Raw genomic sequence first — 16521 nt, forward strand, 5'->3', positions numbered from 1 at the left:
TTTTTTAATTCTATATCATAGGTAGCGTTGTTAGCTTCGAATCGCAGGTTTGAAAACAAAAATCCGGGATCACACGAGCCAGGTATGAACATTTTAATTTACTCACGGGCTCCTCTCAACTCCCTCCTCAAATTTGGTAATTTCTTCATGTCTCTCGACCTGAGTTTCCAAATCTTGATTTTTTAATTCCATATCTTAGGTAGCACTGTTAGCTTCGAATCGCATGTTTGAACACAAAAATCCGGGATCACACGAGCCAGGTATGAACATTTTAAATTAGTCACGGGCTCTTCTCAACTCCCTCGTCAAATTTGGTAATTTCTTCATGTCTCTCGACCTGAGTTTCAAAATCTTGATTTTTTAATTCCATATCATAGGTAGCGATGTTAGCTTCGATTCGCATCTTTGAACATAAAAATCTGGTATCACACGAGCCATGTATGAACATTTTAAATTAGTCACGGGCTCTTCTCAACTCCCTCCTCAAATTTGGTAATTTCTTCATGTCTCTCGCCCTGAGTTTCAAAATCTTGATTTTTTAATTCCATATCATAGGTAGCGTTGTTAGCTTCGAATCGCAAGTTTGAACACAAAAATCAGAGATCACACGAGCCAGGTATGAACATTTTAATTTACTCATGGGCTCTTCTCAACTCCCTCTTCTAACTTGCCAATTTCTTCATGTCTCTCGACCTGAGTTTCAAAATGTTGATTTTTTAATTCCATATCATAGGTAGCGTTGTTAGCTTCGATTCGCATGTTTGAACACAGAAATCCGGGATCACACGAGCGAGGTATGAACATTTTAATTTACTCACGGGCTCTTCTCAACTCCTTCTTCTAACTCGCCAATTTCTTCATGTCTCTCGACCTGAGTTTCAAAATCTTGATTTTTTAATTCCATATCATAGGTAGCGTTGTTAGCTTCGAATCGCATGTTTGAACACAAAAATTCGATATCACATGGGCCAGCTATCAACATTTTAATTTACTCACGGGCTCTTCTCAACTCCCTCTTCAAATTTGGTAATTTCTTCATGTCTCTCGACCTGAGTTTGAAAATCTTGATTTTTTAATTCCATATCATAGGTAGCGTTGTTAGCTTCGTTTCGCATGTTTGAACACAGAAATCCGGGATCACACGAGGCAGGTATGAACATTTTAATTTATTCACGCGCTCTTCTCAACTCCCTCGTCAAATTTGGTAATTTCCTCATGTCTCTCGACCTGAGTTTCAAAATGTTGATTTTTTAATTCCATATCATAGGTAGCGTTGTTAGCTTCGATTCGGATCTTTGAACACAAACATCCGGGATCACACGAGCCAGGTATGAACATTTTAATTTACTCACGCGCTCTTCTCAACTCCCTCCTCAAATTTGGTAATTTCTTCATGTCTCTCGACCTGAGTTTCAAAATCTTGATTTTTTAATTCCAAATCTTAGGTAGCGTTGTTAGCTTCGATTCGCATCTTTGAACACAAAAATCCGGGATCACACGAGCCAGGTATGAACATTTTAAATTACTCACGGGGTCTTCTCAACTCCCTCCTCAAATTTGGTAATTTCTTCATGGCTCTCGACCTGAGTTTCAAAATCTTGATTTTTTAATTCCATATCTTAGGTAGCGTTGTTAGCTTCGAATCGCATGTTTGAACACAAAAATCCGAGATCACACGAGCCAGGTATGAACATTTTAAATTAGTCACGGGCTCTTCTCAACTCCCTCCTCAAATTTGGTAATTTCTTCATGTCTCTCGACCTGAGTTTCAAAATCTTGATTTTTTAATTCCATATCATAGGTAGCGTTGTTAGCTTCGATTCGCATGTTTGAACACAGAAATCCGGGATCACACGAGCCAGGTATGAACATTTTAATTTATTCACGCGCTCTTCTCAACTCCCTCCTCAAATTTGGTAATTTCTTCACGGGTTCCTCTCAACTCCTTTTTCTAACTTGCCAATTTCCTCATGTCTCTCGAATCATAGGTAGCGTTGTTAGCTTCGAATCGCATGTTTGAACACAAAAATCCGATATCACATGGGCCAGGTATGAACATTTTAATTTACTCACTGGCTCTTCTCAACTCCCTCGTCTAACTTGCCAATTTCTTCATGTCTCTCGACCTGAGTTTCAAAATCTTGATTTTTTAATTCCATATCATAGGTAGTGTTGTTAGCTTCGATTCGCATCTTTGAACACAAAAATCTGGTATCACACGAGCCAGGTATGAAAATTTTAATTTACTCACGCGCTCTTCTCAATTCCCTCTTCTAACTTGCCAATTTCTTTATGTCTCTTGACCTGAGTTTCAAAATCTTGATTTTTTAATTCCATATCATAGGTAGCGTTGTTAGCTTCGATTCGCATCTTTGAACACAAAAATCCGGTATCACACGAGCCAGGTATGAACATTTTAATTTACTCACGGGCTCTTCTCAACTCCCTCTTCTAACTTGCCAATTTCTTCATGTCTCTCGACCTGAGTTTCAAAATCTTGATTGTTTAATTCCATATCATAGGTAGCGTTGTTAGCTTCGATTCGCATGTTTGAACACAGAAATCCGGGATCACACGAGCCAGGTATGAACATTTTAATTTATTCACGCGCTCTTCTCAACTCCCTCCTCAAATTTGGTAATTTCTTCATGTCTCTCGACCTGAGTTTCAAAATCATGATTTCTTAATTCTATATCATAGCTAGCATTGTCAGCTTTGATTCGCATCTTTGAACACAAAAATCCGGGATCACACGAGCCAGGTATGAACATTTTAATTTACTCACACGCTTTTCTCAACTCCCTCCTCAAATTTGGTAATTTCTTCATGTCTCTTGACCTGAGTTTCAAAATCTTGATTTTTTAAATCCATATCATAGGTAGCGTTGTTAGCTTCGAATCGCATGTTTGAACACAAAAATCCGAGATCACACGAGCCAGGTATGAACATTTTAAATCAGTCACGGGCACTTCTCAACTCCCTCCTCAAATTTGGTAATTTCTTCATGTCTCTCGACCTGAGTTTCAAAATCTTGATTTTTTAATTCCATATCATAGGTAGCGTTGTTAGCTTCGAATCGCATGTTTGAACACAGAAATCCGGGATCACACGAGCCAGGTATGAACATTTTAATTTATTCACGCGCTCTTCTCAACTCCGTCCTCAAATTTGGTAATTTCTTCATCTCTCTCGACCTGAGTTACAAAATCTTGATTTTTTAATTCCATATCATAGGTAGCGTTATTAGCTTCGATTCGCATGTTTCAACACAGAAATCCGGGATCACACAAGCCAGGTATGAACATTTTAATTTACTCATGGGCTCTTCTCAACTCCCTCCTCAAATTTGGTAATTTCTTCATGTCTCTTGACCTGAGTTTAAAAATCTTGATTTTTTAATTCCATATCATAGGTAGCATTATTAGGTTCGATTCGCATGTTTCAACACAGAAATCCGAGATCACACGAGCCAGGTATGAACATTTTAAATTAGTCACGGGCTCTTCTCAACTCCTTCTTCTAACTTGCTAATGTCTTCATGTCTCTCGACCTGAGTTTCAAAATCTTGATTTTTTAATTCCATATCATAGGTAGCGTTATTAGCTTCGATTCGCATGTTTGAACACAAAAATCCGATATCACATGGGCCAGGTATGAACATTTTAATTTACTCACGGGCTCTTCTCAACTCCCTCCTCAAATTTGGTAATTTCTTCATGTCTCTCGACCTGAGTTTCAAAATCTTGATTTTTTAATTCTATATCATAGATAGCGTTGTTAGCTTCGAATCGCATGTCTGAACACAAAAATCCGGGCTCACACGAGCCAGGTATGAACATTTTAATTTACTCACGGGCTCTTCTCAACTCCCTCTTCTAACTTGCCAATTTCTTCATGTCTCTCGACCTGAGTTTCAAAATCTTGATTTTTTAATTCCATATCATAGATATCGTTGTTAGCTTCGAATCGCATGTTTGAACACAAAAATCCGATATCACATGGGCCAGGTATGAACATTTCAATTTACTCACGGGCTCTTCTCAACTCCCTCTTCTAACTTGCCAATTTCTTCATGTCTCTCGACCTGAGTTTCAAAATCTTGAATTTTTAATTCCATATCATAGGTAGCGTTATTAGCTTCGATTCGCATGTTTGAACACAAAAATCCGATATCACATGGGCCAGGTATGAACATTTTAATTTACTCACGGGCTCTTCTCAACTCCCTCCTCAAATTTGGTAATTTCTTCATGTCTCTCGACCTGAGTTTCAAAATCTTGATTTTTTAATTCTATATCATAGATAGCGTTGTTAGCTTCGAATCGCATGTCTGAACACAAAAATCCGGGCTCACACGAGCCAGGTATGAACATTTTAATTTACTCACGGGCTCTTCTCAAATCCCTCTTCTAACTTGCCAATTTCTTCATGTCTCTCGACCTGAGTTTCAAAATCTTGATTTTTTAATTCCATATCATAGATAGCGTTGTTAGCTTCGAATCGCATGTTTGAACACAAAAATCCGATATCACATGGGCCAGGTATGAACATTTCAATTTACTCACGGGCTCTTCTCAACTCCCTCTTCTAACTTGCCAATTTCTTCATGTCTCTCGACCTGATTTTGAAAATCTTGATTTTTTAATTCCATATCATAGGTAGTGTTGTTAGCTTCGATTCGCATCTTTGAACACAAAATCCTGGTATCACACGAGCCAGGTATGAAAATTTTAATTTACTCACGCGCTCTTCTCCACTCCCTCGTCAAATTTGGTAATTTCTTCATGTCTCTCGACCTGAGTTTCAAAATCTTGATTTTTTAATTCTATATCATAGCTAGTGTTGTTAGCTTCGATTCGCATCTTTGAACACAAAAATCTGGTATCACACGAGCCAGGTATGAAAATTTTATTTAGTCACGGGCTCTTCTCAACTCCCTCCTAAAATTTGGTAATTTCTTCATGTCTCTCGCCCTGAGTTTCAAAATCTTGATTTTTTAATTCCATATCTTAGGTAGCATTGTTAGCTTCGAATCGCAAGTTTGAACACAAAAATCCGAGATCACACGAGCCAGGTATGAACATTTTAATTTACTCACGGGCTCTTCTCAACTCCCTCTTCTAACTTGCCACTTTCTTCATGTCTCTCGACCTGAGTTTCAAAATCTTGATTTTTTAATTCCATATCATAGATAGCGTTGTTAGCTTCGAATCGCATGTTTGAACACAAAAATCCGATATCACATGGGCCAGGTATGAACATTTTAATTTACTCACGGGCTCTTCTCAACTCCCTCTTCTAACTTGCCAATTTCTTCATGTCTCTCGACCTGAGTTTCAAAATCTTGATTTTTTAATTCCATATCATAGGTAGTGTTGTTAGCTTCGATTCACATCTTTGAACACAAAAATCTGGTATCACACGAGCCAGGTATGAAAATTTTAATTTACTCACGCGCTCTTCTCAACTCCCTCGTCAAATTTGGTAATTTCTTCATATCTCTCGACCTGAGTTTCAAAATCTTGATTTTTTAATTCTATATCATAGCTAGTGTTGTTAGCTTCGATTCGCATCTTTGAACACAAAAATATGGTATCACACAAGCCAGGTATGAAAATTTTTAATTAGTCACGGGCTCTTCTCAACTCCCTCCTAAAATTTGGTAATTTCTTCATGTCTCTCGGCCTGAGTTTCAAAATCTTTATTTTTTAATTCCATATCATAGGTAGCGTTGTTAGCTTCGAATCGCAAGTTTGAAAACAAAAATCCGAGATCACACGAGCCAGGTATGAACATTTTAATTTACTCACGGGCTCTTCTCAACTCCCTCTTCTAACTTGCCACATTCTTCATGTCTCTCGACCTGAGTTTCAAAATCTTGATTTTTTAATTCCATATCATAGGTAGCGTTATTAGCTTCGAATCGCATGTTTGAACACAGAAATCCGGGATCACACGAGCCAGGTATGAACATTTTAATTTACTCACGGGCTCTTCTCAACTCCCTCTTCTAACTTGCCAATTTCTTCATGTCTCTCGTCCTGAGTTTCAAAATCTTGATTTTTTAATTCCATATCATAGATAGCGTTGTTAGCGTCGATTCGCATCTTTGAACACAAAAATCCGGAATCACACGAGCCAGGTATGAACATTTTAATTTACTCACGCGCTCTTCTCAACTCCCTCCTCAAATTTGGTAATTTCTTCATGTCTCTCGACCTGAGTTTCAAAATCTTGATTTTTTAATTCTATATCATAGGTAGCGTTGTTAGCTTCGAATCGCAGGTTTGAAAACAAAAATCCGGGATCACACGAGCCAGGTATGAACATTTTAATTTACTCACGGGCTCCTCTCAACTCCCTCCTCAAATTTGGTAATTTCTTCATGTCTCTCGACCTGAGTTTCCAAATCTTGATTTTTTAATTCCATATCTTAGGTAGCACTGTTAGCTTCGAATCGCATGTTTGAACACAAAAATCCGGGATCACACGAGCCAGGTATGAACATTTTAATTTACTCACGGGCTCCTCTCAACTCCCTCCTCAAATTTGGTAATTTCTTCATGTCTCTCGACCTGAGTTTCAAAATCTTGATTTTTTAATTCCATATCATAGGTAGCGTTGTTAGCTTCGATTCGCATCTTTGAACATAAAAATCCGGTATCACACGAGCCAGGTATGAACATTTTAATTTACTCACGGGCTCCTCTCAACTCCCTCCTCAAATTTGGTAATTTCTTCATGTCTCTCGACCTGAGTTTCCAAATCTTGATTTTTTAATTCCATATCTTAGGTAGCACTGTTAGCTTCGAATCGCATGTTTGAACACGAAAATCCGGGATCACACGAGCCAGGTATGAACATTTTAATTTACTCACGGGCTCCTCTCAACTCCCTCCTCAAATTTGGTAATTTCTTCATGTCTCTCGACCTGAGTTTCAAAATGTTGATTTTTTAATTCCATATCATAGGTAGCGTTGTTAGCTTCGATTCGCATGTTTGAACACAGAAATCCGGGATCACACGAGCGAGGTATGAACATTTTAATTTACTCACGGGCTCTTCTCAACTCCTTCTTCTAACTTGCCAATTTCTTCATGTCTCTCGACCTGAGTTTCAAAATCTTGATTTTTTAATTCCATATCATAGGTAGCGTTATTAGCTTCGAATCGCATGTTTGAACACAGAAATCCGAGATCACACGAGCCAGGTATGAACATTTTAATTTACTCACGGGCTCTTCTCAACTCCCTCTTCTAACTTGCCAATTTCTTCATGTCTCTCGACCTGAGTTTCAAAATCTTGATTGTTTAATTCGATATCATAGGTAGCGTTGTTAGCTTCGAATCGCAAGTTTGAACACAAAAATCCGAGATCACACGAGCCAGGTATGAACATTTTAATTTATTCACGCGCTCTTCTCAACTCCCTCCTCAAATTTGGTAATTTCTTCATGTCTCTCGACCTGAGTTTCAAAATCCTAATTTTTTAATTCCATATCATAGGTAGCGTTGTTAGCTTCGATTCGCATGTTTGAACACAGAAATCCGGGATCACACGAGCGAGGTATGAACATTTTAAATTAGTCACGGGCTCTTCTCAACTCCCTCCTCAAATTTGGTAATTTCTTCATGTCTCTCGACCTGAGTTTCAAAATCTTGATTTTTTAAATCCATATCATAGGTAGTGTTGTTAGCTTCGAATCGCATGTTTGAACACAAAAATCCGATATCACATGGGCCAGGTATGAACATTTTATTTTACTCACGGGCTCTTCTCAACTCCTTCTTCTAACTTGCCAATTTCTTCATGTCTCTCGACCTGAGTTTCAAAATCTTTTTTTTTTAATTCTATATCATAGGTAGCGTTGTTAGCTTCGAATCGCATGTTTGAACACAAAAATCCGATATCACATGGGCCAGCTATCAACATTTTAATTTACTCACGGGCTCTTCTCAACTCCCTCCTCAAATTTGGTAATTTCTTCATGTCTCTCGACCTGAGTTTGAAAATCTTGATTTTTTAATTCCATATCATAGGTAGCGTTGTTAGCTTCGTTTCGCATGTTTGAACACAAAAATCCGGGAACACACGAGGCAGGTATGAACATTTTAATTTATTCACGCGCTCTTCTCAACTCCCTCGTCAAATTTGGTAATTTCCTCATGTCTCTCGATCTAAGTTTCAAAATGTTGATTTTTTAATTCCATATCATAGGTAGCGTTGTTAGCTTCGATTCGGATCTTTGAACACAAAAATCCGGGATCACACGAGCCAGGTATGAACATTTTAATTTATTCACGCGCTCTTCTCAACTCCCTCCTCAAATTTGGTAATTTCTTCATGTCTCTCGACCTGAGTTTCAAAATATTGATTTTTTAATTCCATATCATAGCTAGTGTTGTTAGCTTCGATTCAAATGTTTGAACACAAAAATCCGATATCACGTGGGCCAGCTATCAACATTTTAATTTACTCACTGGCTCTTCTCAACTCCCTCGTCTAACTTGCCAATTTCTTCATGTCTCTCGACCTGAGTTTCAAAATCTTGATTTTTTAATTCCATATCATAGGTAGTGTTGTTAGCTTCGATTCGCATCTTTGAACACAAAAATCTGGTATCACACGAGCCAGGTATGAAAATTTTAATTTACTCACGCGCTCTTCTCAACTCCCTCTTCTAACTTGCCAATTTCTTTATGTCTCTTGACCTGAGTTTCAAAATCTTGATTTTTTAATTCCATATCTTAGGTAGCGTTGTTAGCTTCGATTCGCATCTTTGAACACAAAAATCCGGTATCACACGAGCCAGGTATGAACATTTTAATTTACTCACGGGCTCTTCTCAACTCCCTCTTCTAACTTGCCAATTTCTTCATGTCTCTCGACCTGAGTTTCAAAATCTTGATTGTTTAATTCCATATCATAGGTAGCGTTGTTAGCTTCGATTCGCATGTTTGAACACAGAAATCCGGGATCACACGAGCCAGGTATGAACATTTTAATTTATTCACGCGCTCTTCTCAACTCCCTCCTCAAATTTGGTAATTTCTTCATGTCTCTCGACCTGAGTTTCAAAATCATGATTTCTTAATTCTATATCATAGCTAGCATTGTCAGCTTTGATTCGCATCTTTGAACACAAAAATCCGGGATCACACGAGCCAGGTATGAACATTTTAATTTACTCACGCGCTTTTCTCAACTCCCTCCTCAAATTTGGTAATTTCTTCATGTCTCTTGACCTGAGTTTCAAAATCTTGATTTTTTAAATCCATATCATAGGTAGCGTTGTTAGCTTCGAATCGCATGTTTGAACACAAAAATCCAAGATCACACGAGCCAGGTATGAACATTTTAAATCAGTCACGGGCACTTCTCAACTCCCTCCTCAAATTTGGTAATTTCTTCATGTCTCTCGACCTGAGTTTCAAAATGTTGATTTTTTAATTCCATATCATAGGTAGCGTTGTTAGCTTCGAATCGCATGTTTGAACACAGAAATCCGGGATCACACGAGCCAGGTATGAACATTTTAATTTATTCACGCGCTCTTCTCAACTCCGTCCTCAAATTTGGTAATTTCTTCATGTCTCTCGACCTGAGTTTCAAAATCTTGATTTTTTAATTCCATATCATAGGTAGCGTTATTAGCTTCGATTCGCATGTTTCAACACAGAAATCCGGGATCACACAAGCCAGGTATGAACATTTTAATTTACTCATGGGCTCTTCTCAACTCCCTCCTCAAATTTGGTAATTTCTTCATGTCTCTTGACCTGAGTTTAAAAATCTTGATTTTTTAATTCCATATCATAGGTAGCGTTATTAGCTTCGATTCGCATGTTTCAACACAGAAATCCGAGATCACACGAGCCAGGTATGAACATTTTAAATTAGTCACGGGCTCTTCTCAACTCCTTCTTCTAACTTGCTAATGTCTTCATGTCTCTCCACCTGAGTTTCAAAATCTTGATTTTTTAATTCCATATCATAGGTAGCGTTATTAGCTTCGATTCGCATGTTTGAACACAAAAATCCGATATCACATGGGCCAGGTATGAACATTTTAATTTACTCACGGGCTCTTCTCAACTCCCTCCTCAAATTTGGTAATTTCTTCATGTCTCTCGACCTGAGTTTCAAAATCTTGATTTTTTAATTCTATATCATAGATAGCGTTGTTAGCTTCGAATCGCATGTCTGAACACAAAAATCCGGGCTCACACGAGCCAGGTATGAACATTTTAATTTACTCACGGGCTCTTCTCAACTCCCTCTTCTAACTTGCCAATTTCTTCATGTCTCTCGACCTGAGTTTCAAAATCTTGATTTTTTAATTCCATATCATAGATAGCGTTGTTAGCTTCGAATCGCATGTTTGAACATAAAAATCTGATATCACATGGGCCACGTATGAACATTTTAATTTACTCACGGGCTCTTCTCAACTCCCTCTTCTAACTTACCAATTTTTTCCTGTCTATCGACCTGAGTTTCAAAATCTTGATTTTTTAATTCCATATGATAGTTAGTGTTGTTAGCTTCGAATCGCATGTTTGAACACAAAAATCCGATATCACATGGGCCAGGTATGAACATTTTAATTTACTCACGGGCTCTTCTCAACTCCCTCTTCTAACTTGCCAATTTCTTCATGTCTCTCGACCTGAGTTTCAAAATCTTGATTGTTTAATTCGATATCATAGGTAGTGTTGTTAGCTTCGAATCGCAAGTTTGAACACAAAAATCCGAGATCACACGAGCTAGGTATGAACATTTTAATTTATTCACGCGCTCTTCTCAACTCCCTCCTCAAATTTGGTAATTTCTTCATGTCTCTCGACCTGAGTTTCAAAATCCTAATTTTTTAATTCCATATCATAGGTAGCGTTGTTAGCTTCGATTCGCAGGTTTGAACACAGAAATCCGGGATCACACGAGCGAGGTATGAACATTTTAAATTAGTCACGGGCTCTTCTCAACTCCCTCCTCAAATTTGGTAATTTCTTCATGTCTCTCGACCTGAGTTTCAAAATCTTGATTTTTTAAATCCATATCATAGGTAGTGTTGTTAGCTTCGAATCGCATGTTTGAACACAAAAATCCGATATCACATGGGCCAGGTATGAACATTTTATTTTACTCACGGGCTCTTCTCAACTCCTACTTCTAACTTGCAAATTTCTTCATGTCTCTCGACCTGAGTTTCAAAATCTTGTTTTTTTAATTCTATATCATAGGTAGCGTTGTTAGCTTCGAATCGCATGTTTGAACACAAATATCCATTATCACACGAGCCAGGTATGAACATTTTAATTTACTCACGGTCTCCTTTCAACTCCCTCCTCAAATTTGGTAATTTCTTCATGGCTCTCGACCTGAGTTTCAAAATCTTGATTTTTTAATTCTATATCATAGGTAGCGTTGTTAGCTTCGAATCGCATGTTTGAACACAGCAATTCGGGATCACACGAGCAAGGTATGAACATTTTAATTTACTCACGCGCTCTTCTCAACTCCTTCTTCTAACTTGCTAATGTCTTCATGTCTCTCGACCTGAGTTTCAAAATTTTGATTTTTTAATTCCATATCATAGGTAGCGTTATTAGCTTCGATTCGCATGTTTGAACACAAAAATCCGATATCACATGGGCCAGGTATGAACATTTTAATTTACTCACGGGCTCTTCTCAACTCCCTCCTCAAATTTGGTAATTTCTTCATGTCTCTCGACCTGAGTTTCAAAATCTTGATTTTTTAATTCTATATCATAGATAGCGTTGTTAGCTTCGAATCGCATGTCTGAACACAAAAATCCGGGCTCACACGAGCCAGGTATGAACATTTTAATTTACTCACGGGCTCTTCTCAACTCCTTCTTCTAACTTGCTAATGTCTTCATGTCTCTCCACCTGAGTTTCAAAATCTTGATTTTTTAATTCCATATCATAGGTAGCGTTATTAGCTTCGATTCGCATGTTTGAACACAAAAATCCGATATCACATGGGCCAGGTATGAACATTTTAATTTACTCACGGGCTCTTCTCAACTCCCTCCTCAAATTTGGTAATTTCTTCATGTCTCTCGACCTGAGTTTCAAAATCTTGATTTTTTAATTCTATATCATAGATAGCGTTGTTAGCTTCGAATCGCATGTCTGAACACAAAAATCCGGGCTCACACGAGCCAGGTATGAACATTTTAATTTACTCACGGGCTCTTCTCAACTCCCTCTTCTAACTTGCCAATTTCTTCATGTCTCTCGACCTGAGTTTCAAAATCTTGATTTTTTAATTCCATATCATAGATAGCGTTGTTAGCTTCGAATCGCATGTTTGAACACAAAAATCCGATATCACATGGGCCACGTATGAACATTTTAATTTACTCACGGGCTCTTCTCAACTCCCTCTTCTAACTTACCAATTTTTTCCTGTCTCTCGACCTGAGTTTCAAAATCTTGATTTTTTAATTCCATATGATAGTTAGTGTTGTTAGCTTCGAATCGCATGTTTGAACACAAAAATCCGATATCACATGGGCCAGGTATGAACATTTTAATTTACTCACGGGCTCTTCTCAACTCCCTCTTCTAACTTGCCAATTTCTTCATGTCTCTCGACCTGAGTTTCAAAATCTTGATTGTTTAATTCGATATCATAGGTAGCGTTGTTAGCTTCGAATCGCAAGTTTGAACACAAAAATCCGAGATCACACGAGCCAGGTATGAACATTTTAATTTATTCACGCGCTCTTCTCAACTCCCTCCTCAAATTTGGTAATTTCTTCATGTCTCTCGACCTGAGTTTCAAAATCCTAATTTTTTAATTCCATATCATAGGTAGCGTTGTTAGCTTCGATTCGCATGTTTGAACACAGAAATCCGGGATCACACGAGCGAGGTATGAACATTTTAAATTAGTCACGGGCTCTTCTCAACTCCCTCCTCAAATTTGGTAATTTCTTCATGTCTCTCGACCTGAGTTTCAAAATCTTGATTTTTTAAATCCATATCATAGGTAGTGTTGTTAGCTTCGAATCGCATGTTTGAACACAAAAATCCGATATCACATGGGCCAGGTATGAACATTTTATTTTACTCACGGGCTCTTCTCAACTCCTTCTTCTAACTTGCCAATTTCTTCATGTCTCTCGACCTGAGTTTCAAAATCTTGTTTTTTTAATTCTATATCATAGGTAGCGTTGTTAGCTTCGAATCGCATGTTTGAACACAAATATCCATTATCACACGAGCCAGGTATGAACATTTTAATTTACTCACGGTCTCCTTTCAACTCCCTCCTCAAATTTGGTAATTTCTTCATGGCTCTCGACCTGAGTTTCAAAATCTTGATTTTTTAATTCTATATCATAGGTAGCGTTGTTAGCTTCGAATCGCATGTTTGAACACAGCAATTCGGGATCACACGAGCAAGGTATGAACATTTTAATTTACTCACGCGCTCTTCTCAACTCCTTCTTCTAACTTGCTAATGTCTTCATGTCTCTCGACCTGAGTTTCAAAATTTTGATTTTTTAATTCCATATCATAGGTAGCGTTATTAGCTTCGATTCGCATGTTTGAACACAAAAATCCGATATCACATGGGCCAGGTATGAACATTTTAATTTACTCACGGGCTCTTCTCAACTCCCTCCTCAAATTTGGTAATTTCTTCATGTCTCTCGACCTGAGTTTCAAAATCTTGATTTTTTAATTCTATATCATAGATAGCGTTGTTAGCTTCGAATCGCATGTCTGAACACAAAAATCCAGGCTCACACGAGCCAGGTATGAACATTTTAATTTACTCACGGGCTCTTCTCAACTCCCTCTTCTAACTTGCCAATTTCTTCATGTCTCTCGACCTGAGTTTCAAAATCTTGATTTTTTAATTCCATATCATAGATAGCGTTGTTAGCTTCGAATCGCATGTTTGAACACAAAAATCCGATATCACATGGGCCAGGTATGAACATTTCAATTTACTCACGGGCTCTTCTCAACTCCCTCTTCTAACTTGCCAATTTCTTCATGTCTCTCGACCTGAGTTTCAAAATCTTGATTTTTTAATTCCATATCATAGGTAGTGTTGTTAGCTTCGATTCGCATCTTTGAACAAAAAATCCTGGTATCACACGAGCCAGGTATGAAAATTTTAATTTACTCACGCGCTCTTCTCCACTCCCTCGTCAAATTTGGTAATTTCTTCATGTCTCTCGACCTGAGTTTCAAAATCTTGATTTTTTAATTCTATATCATAGCTAGTGTTGTTAGCTTCGATTCGCATCTTTGAACACAAAAATCTGGTATCACACGAGCCAGGTATGAAAATTTTATTTAGTCACGGGCTCTTCTCAACTCCCTCCTAAAATTTGGTAATTTCTTCATGTCTCTCGCCCTGAGTTTCAAAATCTTGATTTTTTAATTCCATATCTTAGGTAGCATTGTTAGCTTCGAATCGCAAGTTTGAACACAAAAATCCGAGATCACACGAGCCAGGTATGAACATTTTAATTTACTCACGGGCTCTTCTCAACTCCCTCTTCTAACTTGCCACTTTCTTCATGTCTCTCGACCTGAGTTTCAAAATCTTGATTTTTTAATTCCATATCATAGATAGCGTTGTTAGCTTCGAATCGCATGTTTGAACACAAAAATCCGATATCACATGGGCCAGGTATGAACATTTTAATTTACTCACGGGCTCTTCTCAACTCCCTCTTCTAACTTGCCAATTTCTTCATGTCTCTCGACCTGAGTTTCAAAATCTTGATTTTTTAATTCCATATCATAGGTAGTGTTGTTAGCTTCGATTCGCATCTTTGAACACAAAAATCTGGTATCACACGAGCCAGGTATGAAAATTTTAATTTACTCACGCGCTCTTCTCAACTCCCTCGTCAAATTTGGTAACTTCTTCATGTCTCTCGACCTGAGTTTCAAAATCTTGATTTTTTAATTCTATATCATAGCTAGTGTTGTTAGCTTCGATTCGCATCTTTGAACACAAAAATATGGTATCACACAAGCCAGGTATGAAAAATTTTAATTAGTCACGGGCTCTTCTCAACTCCCTCCTAAAATTTGGTAATTTCTTCATGTCTCTCGGCCTGAGTTTCAAAATCTTGATTTTTTAATTCCATATCATAGGTAGCGTTGTTAGCTTCGAATCGCAAGTTTGAAAACAAAAATCCGAGATCACACGAGCCAGGTATGAACATTTTAATTTACTCACGGGCTCTTCTCAACTCCCTCTTCTAACTTGCCACTTTCTTCATGTCTCTCGACCTGAGTTTCAAAATCTTGATTTTTTAATTCCATATCATAGGTAGCGTTATTAGCTTCGAATCGCATGTTTGAACACAGAAATCCGGGATCACACAAGCCAGGTATGAACATTTTAATTTACTCACGGGCTCTTCTCAACTCCCTCTTCTAACTTGCCAATTTCTTCATGTCTCTCGTCCTGAGTTTCAAAATCTTGCTTTTTTAATACCATATCATAGATAGCGTTGTTAGCGTCGATTCGCATCTTTGAACACAAAAATCCGGGATCACACGAGCCAGGTATGAACATTTTAATTTACTCACGCGCTCTTCTCAACTCCCTCCTCAAATTTGGTAATTTCTTCATGTCTCTCGACCTGAGTTTCAAAATCTTGATTTTTTAATTCTATATCATAGGTAGCGTTGTTAGCTTCGAATCGCAGGTTTGAAAACAAAAATCCGGGATCACACGAGCCAGGTATGAACATTTTAATTTACTCACGGGCTCCTCTCAACTCCCTCCTCAAATTTGGTAATTTCTTCATGTCTCTCGACCTGAGTTTCCAAATCTTGATTTTTTAATTCCATATCTTAGGTAGCACTGTTAGCTTCGAATCGCATGTTTGAACACAAAAATCCGGGATCACACGAGCCAGGTATGAACATTTTAATTTACTCACGGGCTCCTCTCAACTCCCTCCTCAAATTTGGTAATTTCTTCATGTCTCTCGACCTGAGTTTCAAAATCTTGATTTTTTAATTCCATATCATAGGTAGCGTTGTTAGCTTCGATTCGCATATTTGAACATAAAAATCCGGTATCACACGAGCCAGGTATGAACATTTTAATTTACTCACGGGCTCCTCTCAACTCCCTCCTCAAATTTGGTAATTTCTTCATGTCTCTCGACCTGAGTTTCCAAATCTTGATTTTTTAATTCCATATCTTAGGTAGCACTGTTAGCTTCGAATCGCATGTTTGAACACAAAAATCCGGGATCACACGAGCCAGGTATGAACATTTTAATTTACTCACGGGCTCCTCTCAACTCCCTCCTCAAATTTGGTAATTTCTTCATGTCTCTCGACCTGAGTTTCAAAATGTTGATTTTTTAATTCCATATCATAGGTAGCGTTGTTAGCTTCGATTCGCATGTTTGAACACAGAAATCCGGGATCACACGAGCGAGGTATGAACATTTTAATTTACTCACGGGCTCTTCTCAACTCCTTCTTCTAACTTGCC

The sequence above is a fragment of the Azolla caroliniana genome, unplaced genomic scaffold, assembly GCF_043228905.1.
Source record: "Azolla caroliniana isolate FFs.n. ecotype wild unplaced genomic scaffold, voAzoCaro1.0.p SCAF_10, whole genome shotgun sequence".
NCBI lineage: Eukaryota > Viridiplantae > Streptophyta > Polypodiopsida > Salviniales > Salviniaceae > Azolla > Azolla caroliniana.